The sequence below is a fragment of the Meriones unguiculatus genome, chromosome 7, assembly GCF_030254825.1.
Source record: "Meriones unguiculatus strain TT.TT164.6M chromosome 7, Bangor_MerUng_6.1, whole genome shotgun sequence".
Classification (NCBI taxonomy): Eukaryota; Metazoa; Chordata; class Mammalia; order Rodentia; family Muridae; genus Meriones; species Meriones unguiculatus.
Genome location: NC_083355.1, coordinates 60,343,176 through 60,370,253, shown reverse-complemented (window position 1 = coordinate 60,370,253; position 27,078 = coordinate 60,343,176). Strand labels below are relative to the sequence as shown.

Here is a 27,078-nt window from a genome sequence, read left to right as displayed (position 1 = left end):
CGGGCACCTCCGCGTTCTAATACCAGGTACGTAGCTATTTGGGAGACTCCAGCCAGGAAACGCTTCACCATTTTCTATGCCATGGCTTCACCGATGCCCCCATGGTAGTGTGGCTGGCACTGGGTAGAGTTGGTGGGCTGGGTGTTTCCGATCAAGCCAGGATAGACGTCAGGATATTTCAAGGAGTTACGTCAGATGAGAATAAAAGTAAACAGACCTTTCCCATGCAATTGCTCATTCTGATAGGCGTTTCTCACAAACTAAGAGAACAAGAAGCCATTGCAGGGACAAAGGGGAAAGAAGAACTCTCTGAGGCCGTTCAGGGCCACAAACATGCTTGAAGCTGACGCGCTGCTCTCTACACTGCTTGTGGCAGAGAAGACAGGGGGGTTGTAACTTAGACTAGTGTGTAGCGTTTTCTATTTGTCTGCGATGCTCTTGCCCTCTGTAGATGATCCGCTTTCTCTGCCCTGTCTCGATTCTTCGCGTTTTACTACTGAGCTAAGTCTTGGGGAGAGAATGCTGGAGACAATGGCTCTGTATTTCTCAAGTAACTGCTATGCTCAACATTTGTCTGCTGAAAATGCCACCATGAAAAAGGGTGCAGGAAACCTTTCAAAACTGTGGCTTGAGGCTTCTGGTTTCAAATATTCATGTCTGTTTTGTTGTTGTTTGTTTTTGGCTGGCTGTTCAGCTGATGCTGTGTCAACCTAAGTTTTTTTCTAAATTTATTTATTATTTACAATTTTTTCACTTTGTATCCCAGCTATAGCCCCCTCCCTCATCCCCTCCTAATCCTACCCTCTCTCTCTCTTCTACCCCTATGGCCCTCCTTAGTCCACTGATTGGGGAGGCCCTCCTCCCCTTCCACCTGACCCTAGCCTATCAGATCTCATCAGGAGTGGCTGCACTGTCTTCCTCTGTGGCCTGGTAAGGCTGCCCTGCCCCTTAGGAGGAGGTGATCAAAGATCAGGCACTGTCAACCTAAGTTTTACACTGATGGTAGGTGCTTGCTGACACGAGGATGTCTATGTTATTTGTTATGGGTATTTTGCATGTATCACTTCTGTGTGGCTAGTACCCACGGAGGTCAGGAGAGGGAGTCAGATTCCCCTGGAACTAGAGTTATAGCCAGTTTTGATCTTTTGTTTTGTGTTTGAGACAGGGTTTCTCTGTGTAGCCTTGGCTGTCCTGGACTCTTGCTTTGTAGATCAGGTTGCCCTCGAACTCAGAGATCTCTGTGCCTCTGCCTCCCAGAGTGCTGGGATTACAGGCATGCACCACTGTGCCTGGCTTATAACCAGTTTTGAGCTATCATGTGGGTGCTGGGAATCACACATATGTCCTCTGACAGAGCAGCCAGTGTTCCTAATAGCTGAGCCATCTTTCCAGCCCAACAATTTTTTTTTAAGGAGATTAATAACACTGTTTTGTTGAAATTTTTCACACTTTATATGGCACGGGAGAGATTAGCGAAACAGGAGTACTGGGAGGAGAGAAGCAGAACCCGGGGCAAGCAGGAAGAGGGAAGCCTTCGGTGGGTGAAAGCAAACTCCACATGCTTGTGTGTTGGATGGCATGGTTCCAGAGGAGAGAGGTTGGGGCTGAAAAGAGAAAGAGTCCCTTCCTCCACCTCCATGAGCAAATTTAAAGTTACTCAGAGACTGACTCTGTGAAGCTCTTTAGATGTCATGGGGAATGTACATATGCTATACTGTATTACCTCATTCTGATGTCATAATAATCCCGCTGCTTTCAGACTCATCCTATATCCTGTGTTTGTCAGCTTTCGGTATTTTAGGGAGATTTCAATGACCTCATCTTGTCCTCAGTCAATGAAACAATTCTACGGAGGAAGAGAAATGGCATCCCGGCCTTGGGCACATCCTGCCCACGGTGGGATGTGTTTCCTGAACCTCTGCCTGCCCTGATGCCACCAGCACCCACACAGCAAGCTAACCGATCGAATTGGCAGCCTGGGAGGATCCCAGCTATGAGACCAGGGCGGCCTAGCGACAGGCCTGGCTGTTGACTGGCAGTGTGACTTTTCCCTGAGTATTTGTACTCAGTGTTGTCTTTAGTGCCTCTACAATGTCTGCAAGACAGGGTAGGGATTTTGAATACTGAAAGCTAGTTTGAGGAATACTGAGTTAACTTATTCTGATGCATTCAAATCTCATCCACAAAAGGTTTATAAAATTTTCCATAGGGGTTGGAGAAGTGGCTTAGAGGTTAGGAGTACTGACTAGTTCTCCAGAGGACCTGGGTTCAATTCCTGGCAGCCACATGGCAGCTCACAACAGCTGTAACTCCAGTTCTAGACTCCCCCATGGGTACCAAGCATGCATGTGGTGCACAGACATATATATACAGCCACGGGCATAAAGACAAGCCAGTGGCCGGGTATAGTGGTACAGGCCTTTAGCCTCAGCACTGGGGAGGTAGAGGCAGGCAGACCTCTGTGATCTAAGGCCAGTCTACTGGTCTAGACTCAGTTCTGGGACAGCCAAGCTACACAGTGAGACCCTTTTTCAAAAAGACCAGAAACAAAATTAACTTTTAATGTCTCCCACAAGGTTCTAGATCCAATCCAAGTCTGGGGATACTTTTCTCCCTCTGGGAAAGCACACAGACACTGTGAGGTTCCTAGGAAACTAATTAATGATTAGCAGAGAAGGTCTGAAAATCTGTGTGGCTTCTCCAGCTGCGCCAGTTGACAAAACTTTTGTCCAATTATAAAGCCTCTCAAGAGTGTACATGACGGTCACTGTGTTCTCCGAACAAGCTTGGTCTGTTCAAAAGACCTGACTACATAAAAACCACCTCAGAGCTCTCCAGTTATTATCCCACCTGAATGCTAACGGGAATGCTTACACAGGTACAGGAAAGTGACTTTTCCACTTGGTATCTACTACTTTATAATAGAACAGTAGTAATGAAGATACAAGCTTTGGTACCAGCCAGCCTGGGCTCAAATTCTGGTTCCATGATGTACAAAGTCTATCAAATGAGAAAGCTACATTTTTTTTTCTTTTTGCCTCCATCTCACTGTTGGTAAAATGGAAATAATTGTTTATCATGAGTACTACTGTTGATAATGCATATAGATACAAAACATATGGAAAATTATCCAATAACTGCTAACTGTCATTAATGCTGCCTAACCCAGCATTAATGACAGTTAACAATGCTGGAAGCAGAGAAGAGAGGCTGGCTGCAGGCAAACAGCCTGGAAGAACTGGACAACTAAGTCTATACAGCTACTGTTGAGGCGGCGCACGGGAACCTCAGGGTTCACTATTTTAGGGCGGGTGACGGGAATTCCAAAGACGGCATCATAACAAAATAATCAACAACCAGCTCACCAAACAAACGGCCAGCGTCCAGAATGAAAGTGCTACCTGGACAATTTTCTGGATGCAAACATATTACACCAAATTTGTAAAGTTTTAAAGTCAAGGAGGCAAGGGGAGGTTCTGCAAGCCTTCAGAGGGAAAATGCAGACCTCACAGTGAGCCTCTGTTCCCGGTGGAAAGGAAGACAAGGCTGCGCTTGGGGAGCAGGGCCGGGGGAGATTTATCAGCGGTTGAGAGCAGGTCCCCTGCAGAGGCCCAGAACCCACATCAGCCATATCAGCTGGTTTCCAGCTGCCTGCAACTCCAGCCTCAGCCGGATCCAACTCCTCTGGCTTCCATGAGTACCTGCCATTCATGTGCACAAACTCACACATACACATATAATTAAAAACTAAAAATGAATCCTTGAAAATTAAGTGTGTGTGTGTGTGTGAGAGAGAGAGAGAGAGAGAGAGAGAGAGAGAGAGAGAGAGAGCTGGGATTTAGCTAAGTAATGAGTAATTGCCTAATATGTGCAAGGCATTGGGTTCAACCTCCAGTACCGAAACAACTTCCCAAACCAGACAACTTCCCAAGCCAGCCCGCCCACCAGCCAATCAAAACTCCAGAGCAAAACCTGAAAAACAGCAACGAGAACAAGAACGCTAGACGTGAGCATGTTAAGAGCCCTTCTGGAAGGGCTGGTGCAGTGGGGAGAGGGGCCTGCTCAGCAGCTCTGACAACCTGAGTCCCATCCTGGATCTCCGCAGACAGGCGAGGACTGAATCCCAAAGCTGTTCTCTGATCCACACGTGCCATGGCACAGTCCTGCCCCCACAATGAAAGAGTAACACTGGAAGCCTGAAGAACTGTCCCCAAAATTCTGAAAAAATAGTTTCTGATATTTTCTCTACAGATATTACTAGTATTTAGGCCTATATTCAGCTACATTATCATGTATGAGAATTAAGTAAAGACCTTTGAAAACATGGAAAGTGTCAACAATTTTACTTCCCCTGCATCCCCTCTCCTGGACAGCCAGGCCTGGTGGCTCAGGCCCAACAATCCCAGAAGGGGATTGTGGGGATCAGAAGTTCAAGGCCATGAGTCCCGCCTCAAACACTCTACAAAATAATAAAACCCAGTCACTGTGCCCATATGTGTCAGAGAAGGCAACCAATCCCAATTGGAAAAGGACTCGAGAGATTCAGCAGGGCCCACACTGCCATTTTGGAAGCAGCTGCCTGCTGCCTGCTGCCTGCACATGGCCAGCCTTAACCGCAGTTCCCATCGTCCTCAACATGAAATGTTGCCTGCACCAGTGAGGACCTGCCTGTTACTGAAAATTCAGGAAAGGGAAGTCTTGCTTTGCTCCCAAAGCTGGAACAGTCCGTTTGAACCAAGTCCAAACAATAGCTCTGCATGTGGCACAACCTGTTTCCAAACATTTACACACACATTTATATACAAAGACTATGAACTCTGGCTCCCCAAGGCAAGGGCTCCCCCATCAAAGCCCGGTTATGAGCCAAAGGCTGTGTCCAGTTTCTCCTCCCTGGAGCCTTCCCTAACAGCAACAATGTCGCTCTTCCTCACACAGCTAGCACTGCGTTCAGCACTCAGTTTTCCAACCCTAAACAACAGAAAACAAGAACATTACTTACAAAGAAGTTAGGCTTGTATTACCCAGCAGGGATGGGGACAGAATGAGAAGGTGAAGAGGGGAATGGAGAGGTTAAACAAGGTACATGGTGAGTTTGTAATCTAGCTGGTGGGTACAGGTGTGTTTTATTAATTTCTCTTTAAACCACATATTTGCATCTCAATAGTTGTCTTTGTAAATGATACACGCCTGCACTCCACATAGGCTCTGAAGCAGAAACTATGCGGAATTCTCAAGAGTCCACCATTTTTATTAAACAAATGAACAAAAAAACACAGCAACTTTGCCAACCGTGGAGGCTCATTATGCAATCCCTGTGCTTGGAGGCTAAGGCAGGAGGATCACAGTGAGTTCTACATCATCCTAGGCTACAGAGTGAGATCCTGTCTCAAAAAATAAAACAAGGACTGGCATGGCTCGCTGACTAAAGGGCACTTGCCGTCCTTCCAGAGGACCTGGTTCCAAACCCCACATCAGGCAGCTCATAAACTCCTGTAACTCCAGCTTCTAAGGATCTAGTACCCTCTGCTGGCCTCCGAGGGCACTCACGTGCAATCCACACTCACATACACAGAAATTAAAAAGCAAAATCATACTTAACCAACAAAACTTAGAAACAGTTTAGCATGTGAAAGGGGCTGCCACCAAGCCTGACAACCTGCATGCAGTTCCCCAGACACACAGAGCGGAAGGGAGAACTTACTCCTGCAAACTGCCTTCTGAACACATGCATGCACATACAAATTAAATGATTAGAAGTTGGGCATGGTGGTGCTTGCTCTTGGGAGGCAGAGGCAGGCACATCTCTGAGTTTGAGGCCAGCTTGATCTATAGAGTGAGTTCCAGCACAGAGAAGGTTATATGGAGAGAACCTGTCTCAAACTTGCAAATAAACAACCCCAAACCATATTAAATGAATAATGTGCAATTTAAAAAAATACTTAAATTGCAGGGCATAGTGGCACACATATTTTTAATCTCAGCACCCGGGAGGCAGAGGCAAGTGGCTCTCTTCGAGAGAGAAGCAGAGTTTCGTCCACATAGTGAGTTCCTGGCCAGTCAGCGATATAACATATGAGACCCCTCAATAGCTAAGTAGACAGACAGACGGATAAATAGATTGGTAGGTAGGTAACCTGATATGCTTAGCCCTAGTTCGGGCTCAGTAGTGTACCTTGTGTCCTTGAGGCAAATTAATAGCTTACGTTTCCCCACAGGCTAAGTATAGAGTTAAAAAGGAGGAGCAGAAGCTTCTGTCTTCAATGTTAAGTTTAATTACGCTCTTATAGCTGTGTAACTGCCATACTGCATATGAAGAGCATGATAATTTCTGTTCCCTAAAAAGCTAACACATTTCAGTCTTTAATAGGGAAGTTCCTCTGTGTTTCCCAGAGAAGAGATCTGCCAGACACTACATTCATATAAATACAGTTCACTATAACAACAAAAACTTCAGACAATCTCTAGAAATCCCCAAACCTGCACATCTCCCTCACTTCTGCTTTTCTTAGCAGAAATGAGGACCCAGGCACTGGAAGTGACAGGAAGCAATAGTGGGATGTGATTTAAGGGAGAGGCTGCAGGAGGAATTAGAATATTCACAAGACAGTGTGTTCACCACGCTTCTCTGCTCAAAGCAGAAGCGCTGGGATGGGTGGGCTCTCACTGAAGGAGACGTCTGTGGTCACAGGTGTCTGGGGGAAAACAGAAGAATTTTCTACTTTTATTGTGAGTTCCTGGGCAATTAGGGCATGTCAGTGTTTCTCCGCATCTCATCACTGAATCCTCACTGACATCCTATGACTTTGGTATATTGCCTTTTCATATTCCCTTCTTATATGGGGAAACTGAGGCTCAGCTTTTGGAACTAAATCAAAGTCACAGGCCACATCGGGAAGAGCTTCAAACCTAGAAAATTCTAACTGTTACCCATTCTTCTCATCACTAACAGCCATGGGCTGGGAGACAGCTCAGGAGGCACCTGCAGTGGGGTCTGATGAGCCGAGCTCAGTGCCCACACATTGAAAGGAGAGAACCAATGCCAGAGAGCTGAACTTTGACCCCCACCTGTGAGCCACGGTGTGTGTGCACCCACAAGCATTCCCAGCAGAATACATGGAGAGTGCAAGCAGCATGGTGGCACACACCCTCGCTGCCAGCACTGGGGGCAGGGAAGGGGCTCTGGAACTGGGTTAGGAGTGTCACAGAGTATCACTTTCCAATGGCACGAGTGACATTTGCCTCCTTGTATAAACATTCCAAGATTACTTTTTGCATTACTCCTGTTCTAGGGTAGCCTAACAAGGATAAAGTAAGTGCAAGTGAGGCTGGGACAGAGCTGGAACACCCCTCACATGCAATTGGCAGAAGTCCAACATCGGCTGGATGAGGCTGGAAACAGAGGTAAGTCCTGAGAGGCTGACCAAAAGGCCAATGAGCGTAAGTCAGGTCTGTAAGCCTAGAACTGGGGAGGCTGAGGCAGGGGGATTACAAGTTCAAGACGGCCTGGGCTTCAGAGTGAGTCCAAATCCAGCTATGGCAAATCAGAGAGTCCTGTTCAAAACAGAAGTAAACAGAGGCTTGGGGATGCGTTTAATGGCAGAGCACTTGTCCAGCAGGAGTGAGACCCCAGTTCAATACTCCGTACCAGGGGAGGTGCGGGGCTTTGGGGGGTGCTAGGGAAGAAGAGCAAGGAAGAAACAAAGCTACCTCACAGGAGAAAGCTGTTGATTAAGTTGAATAGCTGATGTCAGACATCATTTTAGCAGAGATCTGGGAAACAAAGTATTTGGAAAAATAAGTTTCCAAAGCAGATTTGAATCCAAGTATCCTTTGGCCTAATTGCTAACGAATGTGAAATGTACAGCTAGGGAGTTTGTGGGTAGAAAATATTCCATAATTACACAACTCTAAACCTTCCCATCTGATTTTAACAGTAACAACATTCAAGTAAGCAAACTTCCCAATTTTTCCAACCTGTGCATGAGGAGTTGCTATCGTCCATTCTAATAATGAAATCCCAACAATGCTGCATTCTAATGAGTACCAACATCAAGGCTTTCTTAGATGAAGTCAGTTATTTTCTAAATTGGTTGTGAGTGCTGTTCACAGGTGCTGTAGCCGCAAGGGAAACCTGAACTTTAAAGAACGTAAGGGCCACTGGCAGCCACTGGCAGCGGAACGCAATGGTCTACTTTCCACATCTCTTTCTCTAGCAAATGAAATGCAACGGAAAAAGTGCGGTCAGGCAGGCCTCTTTACTTCTTCTGGAGGGGAGCGGGAACTTTTGGGACAAGGCCCTGCAGACCAGGCTGGCCTCAAACTCGTTAATTATCTGGGGTATCCCTCCTGCGATGGCCACTGCTTGCTTTGTACTATACTAATAAAACTTGTTTCTTTTTAAATTGTGTGTTTGTGTGTATGTGTGTACAGCCTTGCACTTTGCCACAGTGTGCCTGGGAAGGTCAGAGACAAAGGGCATGGTGGTGTGCACTTCCAATCTCAGCCTGGGAGGTGGCTACTGAGGGATTCCTGTGTCAGACATCTTACCTGCTTGGTGAATGAGAGACGCCAGCTCAAAAAATAAAAAAGGTGGGGGGTGGGTGATAGTGTCTGAGGAATGACAAGACACCAAAGGGTGTTCTTTCCTCCACACACAGGGCCCCAGACCCACACATGCCCACACACTCACACTCATATTTAAAAAGAAAGAAAATCTGAAAAAGAAGCCAGGCATGGTGGCACATGTCTTTAATCCTAGCGCTTGCGAGTCAGAGACAGACGAGTATCTGTGACTGTGAGGCCAGCCTGGTCTACACAGTGAGTTCCAGGACAGCCAGAGCTACACTGAGAAACCCTGTCTTGGGAAAAGGAAAAAATCTGAAAGAGAAAAATTAGAGCTATATTCAAAGGCACTGGAAAAAAACCAAACAAACCTTTAAGCCCACTGAAGATAAGTTATAAGTGAATTTTAGCATAAACTACGAGAGGAGAGACACATACTGCATAGCTGTCTGTTATTTATTTATTTATTTTTTTTGGTTGGGGGAAGAGGGCTGGGGGAGATGATTATGGGGTAAGGTGGAGTTTGAGATATGGGATGTAACTTGTAAACTAGCCCAGGCTGGCCTTTAATTCACCTATGTGGCCAATAATAACCTGATTCCTGCTCTTCCTGCTTCTATCTCCCAAAGGCTGTGGCTACAGGTCAGTATTACCATTCCTTTAAAAGGAAAAGGCACTTCACAGCAAGCCAGGGGCCTGAACTGGAACCTAAGAACCCCTGGCCAAAGGAGAGAACTTATTTTGGCAAGTGTCCTCTGACACCCACACGTACATGGTACACACAGTATATAAATGTTAAAAAATTAAATTGTTTCTAATCCTCTGCATCTTTATATAATCCTTATACATACTACTAGAATTTGTTGGGACTCACACATGAATAATTCTACATTCCACGGGATTTTTTTATGAATGTTTGCTTTGTTTGGAGAGGGGTTTTGCTGTGTGATCTAGGTTGCCCATGGGTTTAAGATTCTCTTGCGGCTAACACTCCAGTGGCTGGTTTTATAAATGAGCCCTGCTCTGCTCTGTGTGTCTCCTATGACTCCTCCAATGGCATTTCAAAAGCAATTCACCACACAAAAGGAAATTTAACTTGCTCTAAATTCTGGACAATGCAAATGTACTCACTGAATCATATATTGTTTTTTCTTTTTAAAAGATTTATTATTTATACAGTGTTATGCCTGCATGGCAGAAGAGGGCACCTGATTTTACTATAGATGGTTGTGAGCCACCACCTGGGAATTGAACTCAGGACCTTTGGAAGGAGAGCCAGTGCTCTTAACTTCTGAGCCATCTCTCCAGCCCAACTTTTTTTTTTTTTTTTTAAACTGTCTTTTGCCAGGATTATCTGGCACACTTCATGGGTAATTTCCACTAAAACAACAAAACAAAAAGCTAGAAACCCACGAGCTCTTTGATGTATATTTAAAAAGCCTGTAGTCTGCTTCTCTGAGAGGAACCACACCTACTCTCAACCACTGGATCTTATCAGGATATACTAGGTGAGAGGCAGGAAAATAAAAGTGGAAAGTTCCCTGTAACAAAACAAAATATATTACACATTACACACTGAAATAACCCTTGGTGTGACTTTTTGTCTATACGGCATACCTTCAGGATTGTAATTGTTTACACAACCCACCAGGCAAAAGACAACTGCTAGATAGTCTCCTCAGCTGTGGTTACAGGATGTCCAAGGAAGTAAAACTTCATTTTTGAATGCATAATAAACTTATATGGTTCAAAATCTAAAAGAAACCAAAGAGTGTTTGATGAAAGTTTCTCTCCTACTCTATCTCTAGACACCCAGCTTCTTAGCTCAAAGGCAGATAACACTCTCCATTTCCCAGGCAGCTTCTAGCAAGGTGTCTGCAAGCATACAGTGTGCGCATGGGGGAGGGGAGCCGCAGGGGTGTGTGTCTTCTTTACCTATATGGTAGCATTCTCTATACCGATTCTATATAGGCTCTTGGGCACCCGTCCCACTCTGCCGTGGTTAGAAAATGTTTCTTATTGTAGATCTCCCTTGATTAAACTTTCCAGCTTTCCTGAGTACTGTGGCAGAGTTTGAGATAAGCACATCTGCAATTATTCTGTAGTAATCTGTTCCTGTTCCGGGTTCTTAGCGTGCCTTCCAATGCTCTCTTACAGGAACTGTCTAACTTGGGAAGGAGGAGGTACCATGTCCTTTCAGAAGTACAACGCAGGGTACCTACTCAGCGCATGACTGGCTATAAATAAGAACTCAATATTTGGTGAGTGAACCTCACAGTAAAATCCCAAATGATTACAGAGAACAGATCAGATGTTCAGTTATGATAGGGGCTGAGACGGGAGGATTACCAAGAGTTTGAGGCCAGCCTGGCTACAATAGTGGATTCTGGGATAGCTTGGGCAATAATATGAGATCCTTTCTCAAAGAATACCACAGCAGCCAGTGTGACAGGTCAGCAGCTAAAGGCTGCCCAGCCTAATGGTCTGAGCTTGAGATCCTGGTCTCACATGATGGAAGCACAAAACTAGCTCCCAGAAGGCGTCCTCTAGCTACATCCGTGCTGGGACATGCACTGACCCAGTAACTAAATATGCGTAATAATAAATCCACAACAAGCCAATAAGCCAATCAGCCTGCTCCCACTCCTAAGTGAGCCACCTTCCTGTGTGTCAGCATTTACTTGACTGGCCCCAGAATCACAGGTCTGTGAAGAAGTATCTGAGACACACATGACATTGACTCCCCTGTCCCCGTCACAGTTAATGGTGTTCTCAGACAGTCAATCTTCTTGAGAAAAACACACAGACAACTTTACGTAGGATTTGTTCATGTGTGTAATCACTTACTTCCCAGTTATTGTCCTCCAAAGAGAAAACAGTGTGGTCTGGCAGGTGTATTGATTAGTTTTCGTTAACTCGGCACAAGCTAGATCCCCTGAGAAGAGGGAAGGAACCTCAAGGGAGGAAATGCCTCTCTCAGGCTGGCCTCTGTAGGCAGGCCTGTGGAGCACTGACTTGATGATGATTGGTGGGGAGGGCTCCGGCCGGCGGGGGCAGTACCCCCTGGGCAGGTGGTCCTGGCTGTCCAGGAAAGCACACTGAATGGGCCATGCCGAACAAGCCACTGAGCAGCACTACACGGCTTCTGCTTCAGTTCCTGCCTCCAGGTTCCTGGCTTGGCTTCTCTTGGTGGACTGTCAACCAAATAAACCCTTTCCCCCAGAGCTGCTTTTAGCCATGGTCTTTATTACCAGGCAGGAGCTCAGATAAATGGCTGAAGAAAATGGAATGGAAATATAATTTAAAAAGAAACTTTGTGTTTAAAATACACAGAGGGTCCAGAAAAATGTCAAAGAAAGAATATTTCAAGTGAACCTTACTCCCTAGAGACCCAACCACGACCATCTTCCAATCACAAATAAACTTCTATTTTTTATACAAGTACTGCCATCTACAGGACATATGGGAATTAGGATATTAGGGTGCAGTGTGGGAGCAAGTGAAATAGAAAGCCTAGCCCATTACAGCCTAAAGTCCTCATGCCCAATTACTAATTTATCTTACTATTATTTATTTTTCTGTTCTTAAGGGGTGTCTTGCTATATAGCTAATCCTCCTGCCATAACCTTTCATGCTTTTTACAAATACCTACATTTAGAGGCTAGCCTGGGCTACATTTTGAGACTAGCTCAAAACCAAACAAAACTAACCGCCAACTAACCCCCCATAATTCCAGCACACGAGAGGCAGAGGCAGCAAGAGTGCTGGAATGCTGAGGCCAGCCTGTTCTGTCATTGTGACGTGCAGGCCAGCGAGGACCACCAAGACCTTGCCTCTAAAAACAAACAAACAAAAAAACCCAAAGCAAAATCTAGAGCAGGTTTTCAAGGTTACACTGCTTGTGTCTACTTCCTTCCCTGGCAAGCGACAGTGGAGACACAGGACAGACAGGCTACTATCAGTACAAAGAAATAACCTAAAACTAGCACTTAGGATCTTAAGTTTCTTAGCTACCTGTTGTGTAGCCCTGAATAATGAAGGAAAAAATGAAGTCAGAATTTTGTATTTATCTATTTTTGAGACAGAGTCTCACCACGTGGCTGGCTGGCTTGGAACTCACTGTGCAGACCAGGCTGGCCTCAAACTCACAAAGGTCTGTCAGTCTCTGCCTCCTGAATGCTGGGATTAAAGGCCTGTGCTTATTTCATTTTGTTTTAAGATAAATCAGGACCGTCCCAGGAGATGAGACAGGGTTTCTTTGTGTGGCCTTGGCTGTCCTGGACTTGCTCTGTAAATCAGGCTGGCTTCAAACTCAGAGATCCTGCCTCTGCCTCTCAAGTGCTGGGATTACGGGCATGCATCACCATACCCAGCTAAAAAGGCTCTTCTTTCTGGGGCTTCCTCCTGTTCAGAGAGAGAGAGGATAGAAGAGGAGGAAGAGCACTAAAAGCTAACAGATAGGCTCAGCTCACAAGTGCATGTCGGAAGAACCTGAATGACATTTCCCAGGTCACATACAATGTCATGGATACAATGTATTAAATTGTTATACACTGTCTGTAACATAACTGAGAGGAATCCATTAAAATAATTTCTTAGAATTAAAAAGAAAAAAAAATCCAAATGGTAGCTCAAGCTTGTAATGCCAACACTAAACAGGCTGAGGCAGGAGGATTGTCATAAATTCAGATAAATTCAGGGCTATATTGAGGTCTATTAAAAAAAACAACAACAACCAAACAACTCCATAATAACAATAAAAATAAATAAATAAAAACAGATTTGCTTATGATGATTAAATAAATTGTCTACAAAGCACTTTGCACTCAGTGCACTGAGTGTTAAATGAGAGCTATCTTCCAAAGTTCAAGTGTTAAGGAAAAAATTTTCTGGGCTGCTGGCTCACACCTACATTCTTAGAACTCAAAAGGCCAAGGCAGGAGACTTGCTGACAGCTCATGGGCAGGCTCAGCTAAGACTGAACTTCCACCTTAAAAATAACAACAAAACCAGGACTTGACTCCCCGTCCTGTGAAGGTCTGCGGACGTCCACAGTGTGAAGACGGCATGCAGTACTCATGTCTTCCTGTTTTCAAGGCGCTCGTCTGCTGCCCTTCTCCCACGCTTTCCAGCTCTGCCTCTACGGCGCTGGTTACCATCCCTGCCTCTGGATAGTCTGCCTGCACAGGATCTGTAAGTGCGGCTGTCCTCCAAGTTAGCCACGCCTCTGTGGAAATGACAGGGAAGAGGGCTCCCTCCCTCCCGGAATTAGCTGTATGGATGGCGGTGAACCCTGATGGGGCAGGCACTGAAGTCTCTTAACATTATCTAAAAAAAAGAGCAGTGCTCCCACACAGAAGCACCAGTGCACCTCAGCAATGACCATCACGGCGAAGCCTTCTAATAAGGCTTCCCACAGGCCACGGGCTTCATTCTCAGTAGCAATCTCTACAACAGGCTTAACAAGGAAAGTGAACTTGGAAAGTTTACACAGGGGGCAGATGTCACCGGAACTCGTGACACTGGACACAGCTATAGTCATTAGGATAGGATACACAGTGACGACGACATCCTAACACAGACCGCAGGACAGAGAGACACACAGAATAGACTGTACTGAAAGCAAGCAGCACCTCTCCCGAGAGGTTTTGTTCCGGTAAAGGCCAAGCACCTGGGAAACTGATACCGTATCGACAATTTCATTTCTCAGAAAGCAGATCAAACAACAAAGAGAATGCCTAGTCAGGACTACCGTGACTGACGGGGAGGAAACTCGAGGTGACGTGGGAACAACAGAGGCTTAGAAGTGTGTTTGCCAGCTTGGCCTTTGTGACAGTAAAGGAGGGTCCTAGACCTAAGAGGGAAAGCGTCACCGTACTCAGAGACAGGATGCGCATAGTTTGGTTTTACTTTAAAATTTAACACATTAATTCATTTTTGTAAATATGTATGTATGTGGGACAGTGTGTGTGTGTGGGGGGGGGTCATTCGTGCCACAGTGTGCATGTGGTGGTCAGGGAGCACTCTGGGGAGTCAGTGCTCCTCTTCCAGAACATGGGACCTATGCATCCCACATGGCCATCAGGGTTGGCGGCAAATGCTTTTACCTGCTGAGCCACCTTGCTAGCCTGGGGATGAGCATAATTTGTAATTCCAAGAAACTCAAAATAGATGGAAAATGAAACATTAAAAATAAAATTAGGGGGCTGGAGCGTTGGCTCCACAGTTAAGGGCACTTGCTGCTCTTGCAGATGACCGAGACTCAATTCCCCGTACCCCAAAGTAACTCACAACCATCTGTACGTCCAGTCCCAGGAGATCCAGTGCCTTCTGGCCTCCATGGTGCCAGGCATGCACATGGTACACAGACATACATGCAGGCAAACACACCCATACACATAAAATAACTCAAAAATATTTCTAAAAACCTTCCTACTTTCTTTCCATTCAGCGAAATCTAAACAAACAAAAACCAAGCTGGGATGTGTTCAGCTAGGAGAATGCTCACCTATCATGCACAAAGCCCTTGAGTTTGACGCTCAGCACCACATAAAAACTTGGTACGGTGCACACCTATGCCAATACTCACGTGGTGGAGACAGGAATATGAGACGTTCAAGGTCACCCACACTCAGTGAGTTCAAGGACAAGTTGGGCTACACGATATCCAGACTCAAAAACAAAAGTCCAAACCATAGCTAGCTAACTAACTAACTAACTAACTAACTAATGAAATACTGAATTTTGATAAGGGGGAAAGGAGGAGGCAACTAAAGAAGAGAAAAGTAGTTGAGCATGGAGTCGCACGACTTTAATCCCAGCACTTGGGAGGCAGAGGCAGGCAGACCTCTGTGAGTTCAAGGCCAGCCTAGTCTACAAAGTGAGTCCAGGACAGCCAAGGCTACACAGAGAAACCCTGTCTTGAAACCAATCAACCAACCAACCAACCAACCAACCAGCCAAATCTTTAAAAAAAAAAAAATTCCCTTGTAGACAGAACTGCCAGTTAAATGCTAAATCCAGAGGTGAAGAGGCCTAAGACCTTAGAGCAGATGTGGCTCACACCTGCAATCCTAGCACTAGGAAACTGAGGCAGGAGGATTGTCCAGGAGTTCAAGTCCAGTCTGGGCTGTAGGATTATACCTTGTCTTTTAAAAAGGGGATGCAGTGGGGAGGGTAGGATTAGAATTTGTCTTGGAAAAAAAAGTTCAAGAGTCTAGAATTGACCAGGAGGTGGTGAAGAACACCTTTAATCCCAGCACTCGGGAGGCAGAGGCAGGTGGTTTTCTGAGTTTGAGGCCAGCCTTGTCTGAAGAATGAGTTCCAGAACAGCCAGGACTACACAGAAAAACCCTGTCTCGAAAACCCCAAACCAAGCCCAACCAACCAAACAAGTCCAGAACTGGAAAGATCACTCTGTGTCTGGTCTTGGCAGAATTGTAATAACTATTCTGTGACCAACAGAGTGGTCTCTGAGAACCTGATGAGGCCAGCTAACTTGGGCTGAAAGGGCCAGGTGATCTACAGAAGTCAGGCCACAGCATTGGTAGAGCTGGGCAATGTGCCTCCACAATCTCAACGCCTCAGGGTGACCGTATATACTTTTGTTTGTTGGATTTTGCTCTACGGTTCTTAAACCAAATCTGTAGTCCCACTGGATATGGTCCCTCACCCCACTCACTTTGAGACAGGGGCTCATGTGGGCCCAAGCTGGCCTCAAACTCACTACATAGCCACGGGTGACTTTATAGTTCCAATCCTTTGTCTCCACTTCCCAAGTACTGGGATCTCAAGTGTGTGCCAACTAGGTGTGGCTTTCTGTAGTGCTGGGGAGGAAACTTGCAGCTTCCGGCATATGGGCAAACCTCCTACTAACTGAGCCACACCCACAACACTCATATGCCAATTTTTAATTAATTAATTTTTGGTTTTTCAAGACAGGGTTTCTCTGTGTAGCCCTGGCTGTGCTGGAACTTAATTTTAAAGTTATACTTTCCCAAAACTGGAATCTGAATGACACTTTTAGAAGTTTAGACCTTCTAGCTGTTTCTTGCTTGAGCATAACTTTTTTTCCATGGATGTCTCTGGCATTTGCTTTTAGTAAGGGGTACCAAAACTGGAGTACTTTAATCTCTACCATTGGGTCTGGTGAATTAAGGCCAAATGGTGACAGCCTTAAGCCATCACCATCTATTATTTGTGTTTAGAGAAATCCTTCTGTTATTAAGAAATTATGATAAAAGTAAATGTTCAACGTTACACTGGGGCTGGACATGCTGAGCAAAAGGCTGGAAAGTGGAGAAATACAAGAGACGTGGCAGTAAGCTGCTTCAACAGAGCACTTTCCAGCCTTAGTGAGCTTCACTCCGAGACGGAGAACTCCCACATATAATCATGCAGTCCTTAAAGAAGGGAGAATGGGGGCTGGAGAGGTGACTCCGAGGTTAAGGGCACCAATACGCCCGGCTGTTTTTCCAGAGGTCCTGAGTTCAATTCCCAGCAAGCACATGGTGGCTCACAACCATCTATAATAAGATCTGGAGCCCTCTTCTGGTCTGCAGGTGTACACACAGACAGAATACTATACAAATAAATAATAAATTTTTTTTAAAAGGAAGAATGGGAGTCAGCAGATACATAAACATAGCTGCAATTTTCAAAGAAGAGAGATATGGATCTTGAACATGAGAACACCAGCTCAGACCACAGAGGGCTTGGGAGCAGTAGGATCACAGACACAGCTCCTTGCCACAACAGGACTGCAGGGGCCCGGCACGGGAGCTGCGTGTGCACTCATCTGCCACATCTGACAGTCACAGCAGGGCGCCGAGCTCAGTCACAGAAACGCCCCTACCATCTTGTCTCTCCTTTACTTTTCAACAGGGCCCCACTGCATTAGCCTAGGTTCTACCTCAGGCCCTGCACTATTATAGGCCTACATCATCATGCGTAGCTGATGTCTGTGTCTTCATACACTCTTCTTCAGAGTGACAGCCTCAGAAGAGAGAGGTCAAGGATAGATCGTGTGTGTACTTGCTGGTTGTACAGTTAAGGGCAGGGTGACATTTGAAGTGACACACACAACCTCAGTGTAAGCACAACTAGAATTTAATGCCATGCTACGTTTTAAAAGATTTACTTATTTTTATTTTATGAGTCCTGGTGCTTTCCTGCATGTATGTATGTGCACCATGTGTATGGCTTGCACCCTCTGAGGCCAGAAAAAGGCATTGGATCCCCTGGAAGTGGAGTTACAGATGGCTGTGAGCTCCCATGTAGGCACTGGGAGCTCAAATCTGGTCCTCTGGAAGAGCAATGTGTTCTTAACCATTGAACCATCTCTCCAGCCTCTTCTACAGCATCCTAAACTTTTGACCACGAGCTTGTTTGTCCTTCCCTCAGTAAACAATCTTAGATGACAAGGACTCTGGGATATTTGCCCTTGCATCACTACCACAATGTCGAGAATATATTACGTCCTCCATAAACAGCTGCAGAATGGATAATATGGAAGCTCTGTCAAAGAGGAATAACTGAAATCCTTTAAAAAAAAAAAAGCTGATTTGGGGGAAATAGGCAGCAGCCATCGTCATCTGTGTGAATGGCTCCTATGTGGGAGAAGGCAGACTCTGAGGTTCCTCACTTATCTGATCCCAGCCCTCTTGCAAATTCACTGTATCTCCATCACAACTTAACGGGTGCCTGAAATGGTTCCCACTAAGGGAGTTGGAGCCTAAAAATATCAAGTAGGGAAGGGTGGTACACAATCCGTGATCATTAGGAAATGGAGTATTGTTTTAGCGTGTGGTGGGGTCTGTGTTGGAGAGCATCTCATTCCTCCTAGACAGCTGTTATCAGAATGATGGAGAATTAGTGCATGTGCTGTTCTCCCCCACGTGACAGTCCAGGTGCCAGGCTGCTTACCCACTACACCCATGTAAGAGAAACCTGGAGCTGCCAAATCGCGTCTCAGCATAGGCCTGGCTCAGTAGAAAGAAGAACGCTTACCTCTGAGAGTGGAGCATAAACAGAATGCGAGGATATGTAAAATGACTGTCCCATGACTCCAAACTCTTGTGAGGCCAGAAAAACGCAGAGTGAGATGGGGCCAGTGGGAGACAAATGGTCTCAAAAGATGCCCAGGACACAATGCCTCAACTGTGAGTCTGAGCTGACTGGGGAGACACAGCAAGTTAAGGATCTTAAGCTGAGATTATTCTGGGCTGGCTGAGTGGGTGCTGTATCAAAGGGTAAGAGACAGCGAGAGAAACAAGACACAGGAGAAGGCAGTCATGTGAAGGAGGAGGCAGGAGAGAATGCAGGCAAATAGATTTTAAGAGCTTCTAAGGCTCTTGTAACAGCCTCTTTTCTAGTCATTTCCTGACTGGTAGGAAAACAAAACACAGACAAACAAAAAATCAGAGTCCCTGTGAAAAGCTTCCACTTAGGAAAGTTTTTTCTGTAATGTTTCCAGAAACTGACACCTTTACTTATAGAGGAGATGTGTTTTGATATAAGCTTGGTTTCTGTCACTGTGATAAACCCCATAACCATGGCAACTTGGGGGAAGAAGAGTATGTTTGGCTTACACATCCTGACCATGGTCCATCATGAAGGGAAGTCAGGGCTGGAGGTAGCAGCAGAGACTGAAGCAAAGGTTATGGAAGAATGCACTCTACTGACTTGCTCTACATGGCTTGCTCAGCTTGCTTTTTATTTTGTTTTGTTTTGTGATACAATCTGACCACCTACCCAGCGGTGGCACCCACCATGGGCTGGGTCCTCCCACATCAATCATCAAGACTTGTCCACAAGCCAGTTGGAGTGGGCATCTTGTCAACTGTGGTTCCCTCTTCCCAGATGTCAAGCTGACAAAAAGCTAACAAGCACACAGGTACACAGTTTTCCCTATTAAAATTAACTAGTGATGTCATAAAGTTCTTGATACAAGGATAACTGATATCCATATACTGAAGAATAAAGTTGGACTCTATTCATGCCATATTTTAAAGATGACACAAACATATCAAGGTAAAACTATAAAAATTCATAGGAAAAAAAAGAGGCAGAAATCTTCAAGAGAGTAAAGAGAGGGCCAGGCTGGCAAGATGGCTATGGAGGTAGAGGCAATTGCTACCAAGCCTGACACCTGATCAACACCCAGGGTCCACACGGTGGAAGGAGAGAACTGACTCCTGAAGGTTGTCCTGACATGCAGACACACAATACATAAATAAATAAATAAGTTTAAAACAAAGTAAAGATAACTTCAGAACAGGAGGACAGTTTTGCAAATCGTTTCTCTAGCTGATAAGGACCTAGTACCAAAATACATTTAAGGAAACTTCCTGACTTATTGTAAAAACAAGATTAATCTTATTTTAAGTAGGCAAGTAAATATAATAGTATTCTCCAAATAATATATACACATGGCTAGTAAACATATTAAAAGATGAGCGACATCATTAAATATCAGGCAAGTACAAAGCAAATCACTTGAATAACTTCATCCCCGTTAGAATGACTACTGTGAGAAAGACCCTGAAAAGTATTTTCAGGGGGGAATGTAAAATGCTGTAGTCCTTTGGGGAACAGTCAGTTCCTCAAAAGGGTAAACAAAGAGTTATCATATAATTGACCAATTCTACATTCGGGTGGATACCCAAAGGAAAACACACATGCCCACAAAAAAATGCACACAAGCCGGGTGTAGGGGCTCATGCCTGAAGCCCTACCATCTGAGGGGGTGGAGGCAGGAAAATTACAAGCTGAAGGCCATCAAGACTCATCCTGAACTCCCTGCCTCTGCTCTCCATCTGAAACACACAGCGGGCTGGACGGATGCTGGGCAGTCAAAAGCACTGGCTTCTAGATTTTCGAGTTTATCTCTGCACACAGAAATGTGTGTATGCATGCAAGAGGAGGGGTAAGGCGGTCATCTAATTGTCTGAGGCATGCTCTGACCTGCCAAAACGTGCCTTTTTCACGCATGCACAGCGAGTGAAATACAGGTTTCATATAATGCCAAGAGATTTCAGAGGTGGAGTCCATGTTGTCAGATGACTCCATCGCCTTCAGTCTCGCTGGCCTTAAACTCACGTAGCAGAGGATGACTGAAATTCTGATCCGTCTGCCTCCACCTCAGATGCTGGATCACAAACTTGTAGTACCAAATAGAATTTATCTGGTATGGGGGACCAAATCCAGGGCCTGGTGCGTGCTCAGCAAGACCTCTACTTAAACAAACAAACAAACAAACAACAACAACAAAACCAGGAACAACCTAAACACTGAACGGTGGGAAAGGAAGAGACCAGATGAAAGACAAACCAAACCAAGCTGTATGCTTCAGTCTATGCTGTCTTACCCTAGTGGAAAGAAAGAAAAGAGTGGAGAGGTAGGCGCAGCGCATGCCTGCAGATTCCAGTCTGACAGGGAAAAAAGTGAACCAGGGGTGGCGGTGCACGCCTATAATCCCAGCACGCAGGTGGTGGAGGCAGGGGCCAGGGTTCAAGGTCATCCTCACATATATTCTGGATATGGGGTCAGCCAAAGCTATATAAAATTTTATCTAAGAACAAACTAACAAGTAGGATGGAGAGATGGCTCAGTGGTTAGAAGCATTTGCTGCTATTCCAGAGGAGCTGAGTTCAGATCCCAGCACCCAGGTCATTCAACTCCCAATGCCTGTAAGTCCAGCTCCAGGGAACCAGGGCCTCTGTCCTCTGGGGAACCAGGGCCTCTGTCCTCTGGGGAACCAGCACTCACCTGCACATACTCATATGCAGACACACACACCTTCACATAATTAAACATAATTAAAAAGAAGTGCTAACACAATAAAGTTAAAAATTGGCTATATGATCAGATAATGGACAATGAAATAAAATAAAGTACTGCAAAGTAGTTAAGAGTTTAGTATACCCGTGTCATATATATAACCACAGATCTGGTATGGCTCTGGGGTTTTCACTCCTAAGTTATTTTGGTGTAAGACTGAAACTCTTAAAACATTATGTATAGTTTGTGGGGTTATTTTGGTTTACTTGAAGAGAGACTTTTTCCACTTATTCCTCAACCTGAAATTAGTAAGATCCTATATCTCTTTCCTAAACAGATCAGAAGACGTTCACGAGGGCTTTCCTGAACACTAGAAACGATGCCGGCACGGTAGCGGGACTGGAGAATGAAACACTAAAATTAACCTGTGAACTCTGAATAATATGAACAAGACCAACACGACTACACCACCAGGCCACAGCCATGTGACAGGAGTCCCACACAGTCCGCCTAGACGAAGAGCTACAGGGAGCCAGTGCCTGCTGCCCAGGCAGAGCCTTCTGCAGGGACTGGCTGTGTACAGGCGTGCACAGCGACAGCCTGGACATGCCACGCTAAGTGAGCCCTACGCGTCCTGTGCGCTGACAGCTTCTGAGCCTCGCTCACTCACACCAGTCTTCCTGTTCTCTTCTGTCAGTTCTCACCAGTCCTCTCACTCCAACCTATTAACAGGGTTATGAATGCAAAGAGTGCCCCGCAGGCCTGCACCGGGGCTGGGAGAAACTCCCCTTGGTTTCAAGGAGGAATAATACTTTTCCTCAACAGTTTATTCCGAGTTAACCTTATGAATGACATGAGTCTTATAACGCAATGAGTCTTACAGAAACAGATCACATAGGAGATAGACCAGAACTGGTTGTGCCTCCAAACTTCCCAGTCTGCTCTCTCTCATCTCGGCCTTTTAGAATCCCTGAGCATAGAGAAAGATGTTTAGAATGGAAGTGTGGGATGTTCACAGATGTTGCACAAGCCGATGAAAATGGTAGGCCCTTGCTCTCAGGCAGCCATTCTCCATCTGCAGAACGACAGCCAAATTAAGAGTCAAGTATGCATTTTCCACAGCAACGAATCTTCTGCTTTCCCAACTTTATTTTCTCCTTTCTTATGTTTTTCTTTCAACTTCTAAATTTGTTCTATTTTCTGTATTGTGTGATTTTAACTGTCTTATCCTTTCTAGAACTGAACTGAACTAAATGGACCTAAATATACAGTCTCCACTGTGGAGAGGAGTGAATTTAAAATGAGCCATGTACTCTTGATGAAAAGCTTCTCTCTGCTGACAAAACAAGCCAGTTCAAGCTGACATGAAGCATAAAGGAAGGTCTGTGGGGGCTCCTCTCAGGTGAGAGGAGGGGTTCAGTGAAGTCACCATGGGGGTGCAGAGAGAGAAAGAGACCACGTGTGCAATTGGGGAGAGAGAAATGCAGAGAGAGAGTGTATGTGTGATCAAAACCCCAAAACTGCCTGGACGGTAAAGTGAAGAGCCTCTAGGGGAAAGGAGGACCACCTCTGGCCTGGGGAGGGCACAGTAGAGGGCACGGCAGCCCTGCCCCGTAACAGGGAAGGACTGAGGGATGCTGGGAGAACCTGGGGGCCAGGTCTACTCTGCATGTTAAACAGGCACCTCAGCTGCTCGGCCCAGGACTGAAACTTAGCACCTCCCAAAACTACTCGGAAAAGAAAGCTAAATTACTGAAAACAAACAAAAAGCCAAAGTCAAATATGCACAGCCTGAAGAACTGAACTGCCTTCAATCTATCGGTTCTAATTATTTGGACCTGGGAGAAAATATCAGACTTCATGACAGTGAGAAGTGCGAACCAACCAGCCATTTTAGAAAAAATAAAAACAAAAAAATGCTGTTTTAAAATAAATGTCACAACAGAACTGAACTAATAATTAGTGAAGCATTATCAATGTAATAGTTGAGTATTTACAAAGCTTTCAAAACTTTACTGCTAACGATGGAATCACTGCTTCCTGACAACAAATACTTTTTTTGTTGTTAAAATTGATATTGTTTGCATAGAGGCCTCTACCTGTGACATTCGTAAGGAGGATGTTTTAATATATTGTCATAGCAGCAAGGTACACACAATGATTCACAGTCAGGCCTACCACACCCCACACGCTTGTCACACAGACACATTAAGATGGGTAATCAATTAGGCATTAAGGTGTTGCCAGAAAGATAACAGATACAGGAACCTGGCAACAAACATGACACCTGATCATCTGATTGATGCAACTGGAGAGGTTTTAACTATTTCGCAAGGTATACCTTTCTGGAAATTGTAAAGAAAGGAATATGAAAAGAAATTCAATGCAGAAACTTTGCTTGGCTTCATTTCGATGCCCACCTTGATGACATCCAGGAAAGGAAATCTCACCTGTTTGATGGCTGGCCTCCATTCACAAGCTGGTGACTGTAAGAATCATCCCACATGGAATCTTACGAAAGAAGAGGGAAATAGTAAGATCTGGAGAGGACAGAACTCTACAAGGAGAGCAACAAAACCAGAAAATCTGAACACAGGGGTCTTTCCAGAGACTCATACTCTAACCAAGTACCATGCATGGAGATAACTTAGAACCCCTGCATAGATGTAGCCTATGGCAGTTCAGTGTCCAAGTGGGTTCGGATAGTAATGGGAACAGGGACTGTCTCTGACATATCTGATTAGCCTGCTCTTTGATCACCTCTCCCCGAGGGGGGAGCAGCCTTACCAGGTCACAGAAGATGACAATTCAGCCACTCCTGATGAGATCTGATAGACTAAGATCAGAAGGAAGGAGAGGGGGACCTCCTCTATCAGTGGATTTCGGGAGGGGCATGCATGAAGAAGGGGGAGGGAAAGTGAGATTAGGAGGGGAGGAGGGTGGGGTTTATGGGGGGATACAAAGTGAATAAAGTGTAGTTAATAAAAAATAAATAAAAATCAAAAAAAGGACCTGAAAAAAAAATAACGAACTTCAACTCATGCTTGGAAGTTATAGTTATTAATCTTGATTGTCAATTAGACAGGAGTTGGGTTGTCATGGAAACAAACTTTTGGGAATATCCATGGGGCTGTTTCTAGAAAGCTTTCTTTTTAATTTAATTTTTAATTTTTTAAAATTAAAATATTATGCAATTTCCTTTTCCCCTCTCTCTAATCCCTCATGTGCCCCCTTCTTCGTTCCTTATAAATTTATGGTCTTTTTCTTTAATTATTATTGTTACATATATACATACATGCTTGTGTACATATATACACATACAACGTGTGTATAAGAGATAGAGAGAGAATAAATTTGAAAATACAAAAAAAAAAAAAAAGAATAATCCCAAGAGGTGCAGGCTAGTCTAGCAGTCACATGGCAAAGGGGAACTCACACTCGTCAAGCTCAGGGCGGGGGTGGAGTGGCCGGTGACAGGGAGGAGTGGTGAGCCCCACACTGCCCTGCCCGGGGCCATCTGACTTCTCTGGCACCATGCCATGCAAGATAAGTCTCGGAAAGCCCCAAGGACTACACCTATTTCTTGTCAGCCCTGGATTGGTGTCCTCGCTCCCTAAGTCACTTATCTCACCTTGAGGAACAGATAAAACGATTCTACTTTCCATCCTTCTAATTTTTGTGGTTGTTTTCCTGAGACAAGACTGTCCTTGCACTGTGGTCCTCTTACCTTAGCCCCTTGCTACTATGCCTGTTTTTTTTAAAAAATTTAGATATATTTATTTTATGTCTGAGTGTTTTGCCTGCATGTGTGTATGCGTACCACACGAGTGCCTGGTGCCTGTGGAGGTCAGAAGAGGACATCAGACTACCTGGAAATGGAGTTACAGATGGCTATGAGCCACCATGTGGGTGCTGGGAACCTGGGCCCTCTGCACTCTTCCCAGCTGTTAACTATGCTAAAAATAAGGAGTCATGGATTAGCTTTACTTTTCCAGCATGCAATGAGCTTATAGATTAAAGAACTTTATGCTCTGGGAATGCATAGCTTAGTTATAAAAGACTTATTTCAGTTTTGTTTTTTTTTTTTTTTAACTCACTGACACTTCAAAAACAAGCCATTTCTGCTGGCCAGTGTTATGTCAATTTAACACAAGCTAGAGTCTGAGAGAAAGAAACCTCAGTTTGAGAAAATGTCTCCGTAAGATCAGACAAGCCTGTAGGGCATTTTCTCAATTACTGATTGATGGATGAGGGCACAGCCCATAGTGGGTGGTGCCATTCCTGGACTGGTGGTCCTGGGTTCTATAAGAAAGCAGGCTGAGCAAGCCAGTAGGGAGCAGCCCTCCGTGGCCTCTACATCAGTTCCTGCGTGTTTGAGTTCCTGTCCTGACTTCCTTCCATGATGGACTATGATGTAGAAGTACATAGACTCTTGTCATTATTTCCTAGATAATTACTTAAATTGTATTAAGAGTATAAATAAGCTAGCAGTTCAATTTGAGAATACAGAATATGTTTACAGGGTATATGCAAACACTATGACATTTCATTTTATTTATTCATTTTTATGTGTATGGTTGTTTTGCTTACATGTATATCTGTGTACCACAAGTGTGCCTGTTGTCTGTGGAGGCCAGAAGAAGAAACAGACTCCCTAAGACTAGAGTTACAGATGGTTGTGAGCTACCATGTGCATGCCGGGAATTAAACCTGGGTCCTCTGGGTGAGCAACCGGTGCTCTTAATCACTGACCTCTCTCTCCAACCCCTACAATACTTTATAGGAAGATCTTCAGCATCAATGAACCTGCTATCTGGGATACCAGAGGATGATGGTATTCACACATCTGTGTACATCCACTGTGTGGAGGACAGAGGACAATCTCATGGTTCATTCCTTAGGATGAATGTGTGCATATATATGGATATATATGAATGTATGGCACATATTCTGTATATATGACTATATATATATATAAAACACACATGTGTATATACATGACTATGCATTCATATACTTGCGCTCATGTGCTGGTCAGAGGACCATCTCATGTGGCATTCCTCAAGCACGTTCATCATTCTAACAAGAAAAAAGGTCTACTGCTAATCAGCTGATCAAAACAAAACAAGACACACATACACACACAAATTTAGCAATCATGTCCAATCACCTATCATTCCAGGCATCTGTAATGCACAAAACTTCAAATCAAAGTGGAAACAGTGATTTTTGATTCTAGATTCCAATACAGAAAACAAAACAAAACAAAACAAAACTGAAACATTTTCTCAGAACAAAGGAAAAAGAAAATCCCTGATACAGAAGCAATAGGCTCCTTGAGAGTAAAAGCAGCACAAGGCAGAGCCGCCCTTCAAGGGACAGACAGCGGTGACACTATTACACCAAGCAAAGTGTTTCAAAGACTGTAACAGAAAGCCTTCGCTTCGGGATTCAACGTCTGCTGTTGTGAACAGCAGGAACTGCGCCTCCTGCTCCACGAAGCTGAAACAGCTCGAGCGCAGTCGGTGCCAGCTCGGCATCGCCACAGCTTGGCGGGGCACAAGGTGACAGACACGTAACCCAGGGCCACAGCTCACTGTATTTTAGATGCTTCGTGGCTCTGAGACATTAACAAGAGGCTATGTACATCAATAAAGAGAGATAAAATAACTTGAGTGGCAGAAAAATACGGGAACTCACTGCCAAGTAAACGCTCTACCAAATGACCTTTAATGG

At 44.8% G+C, this 27,078-nt stretch overlaps 1 protein-coding gene across 2 annotated transcripts in view; it reads right to left on the bottom strand.

Moving 5' to 3' along the window:
* Prorp (protein only RNase P catalytic subunit) overlaps nucleotides 1-27,078 on the bottom strand; it is an 82,638-nt gene that overhangs the window by 11,114 nt on the left and 44,446 nt on the right. The gene's annotated exons all lie outside the window — the stretch shown is intronic.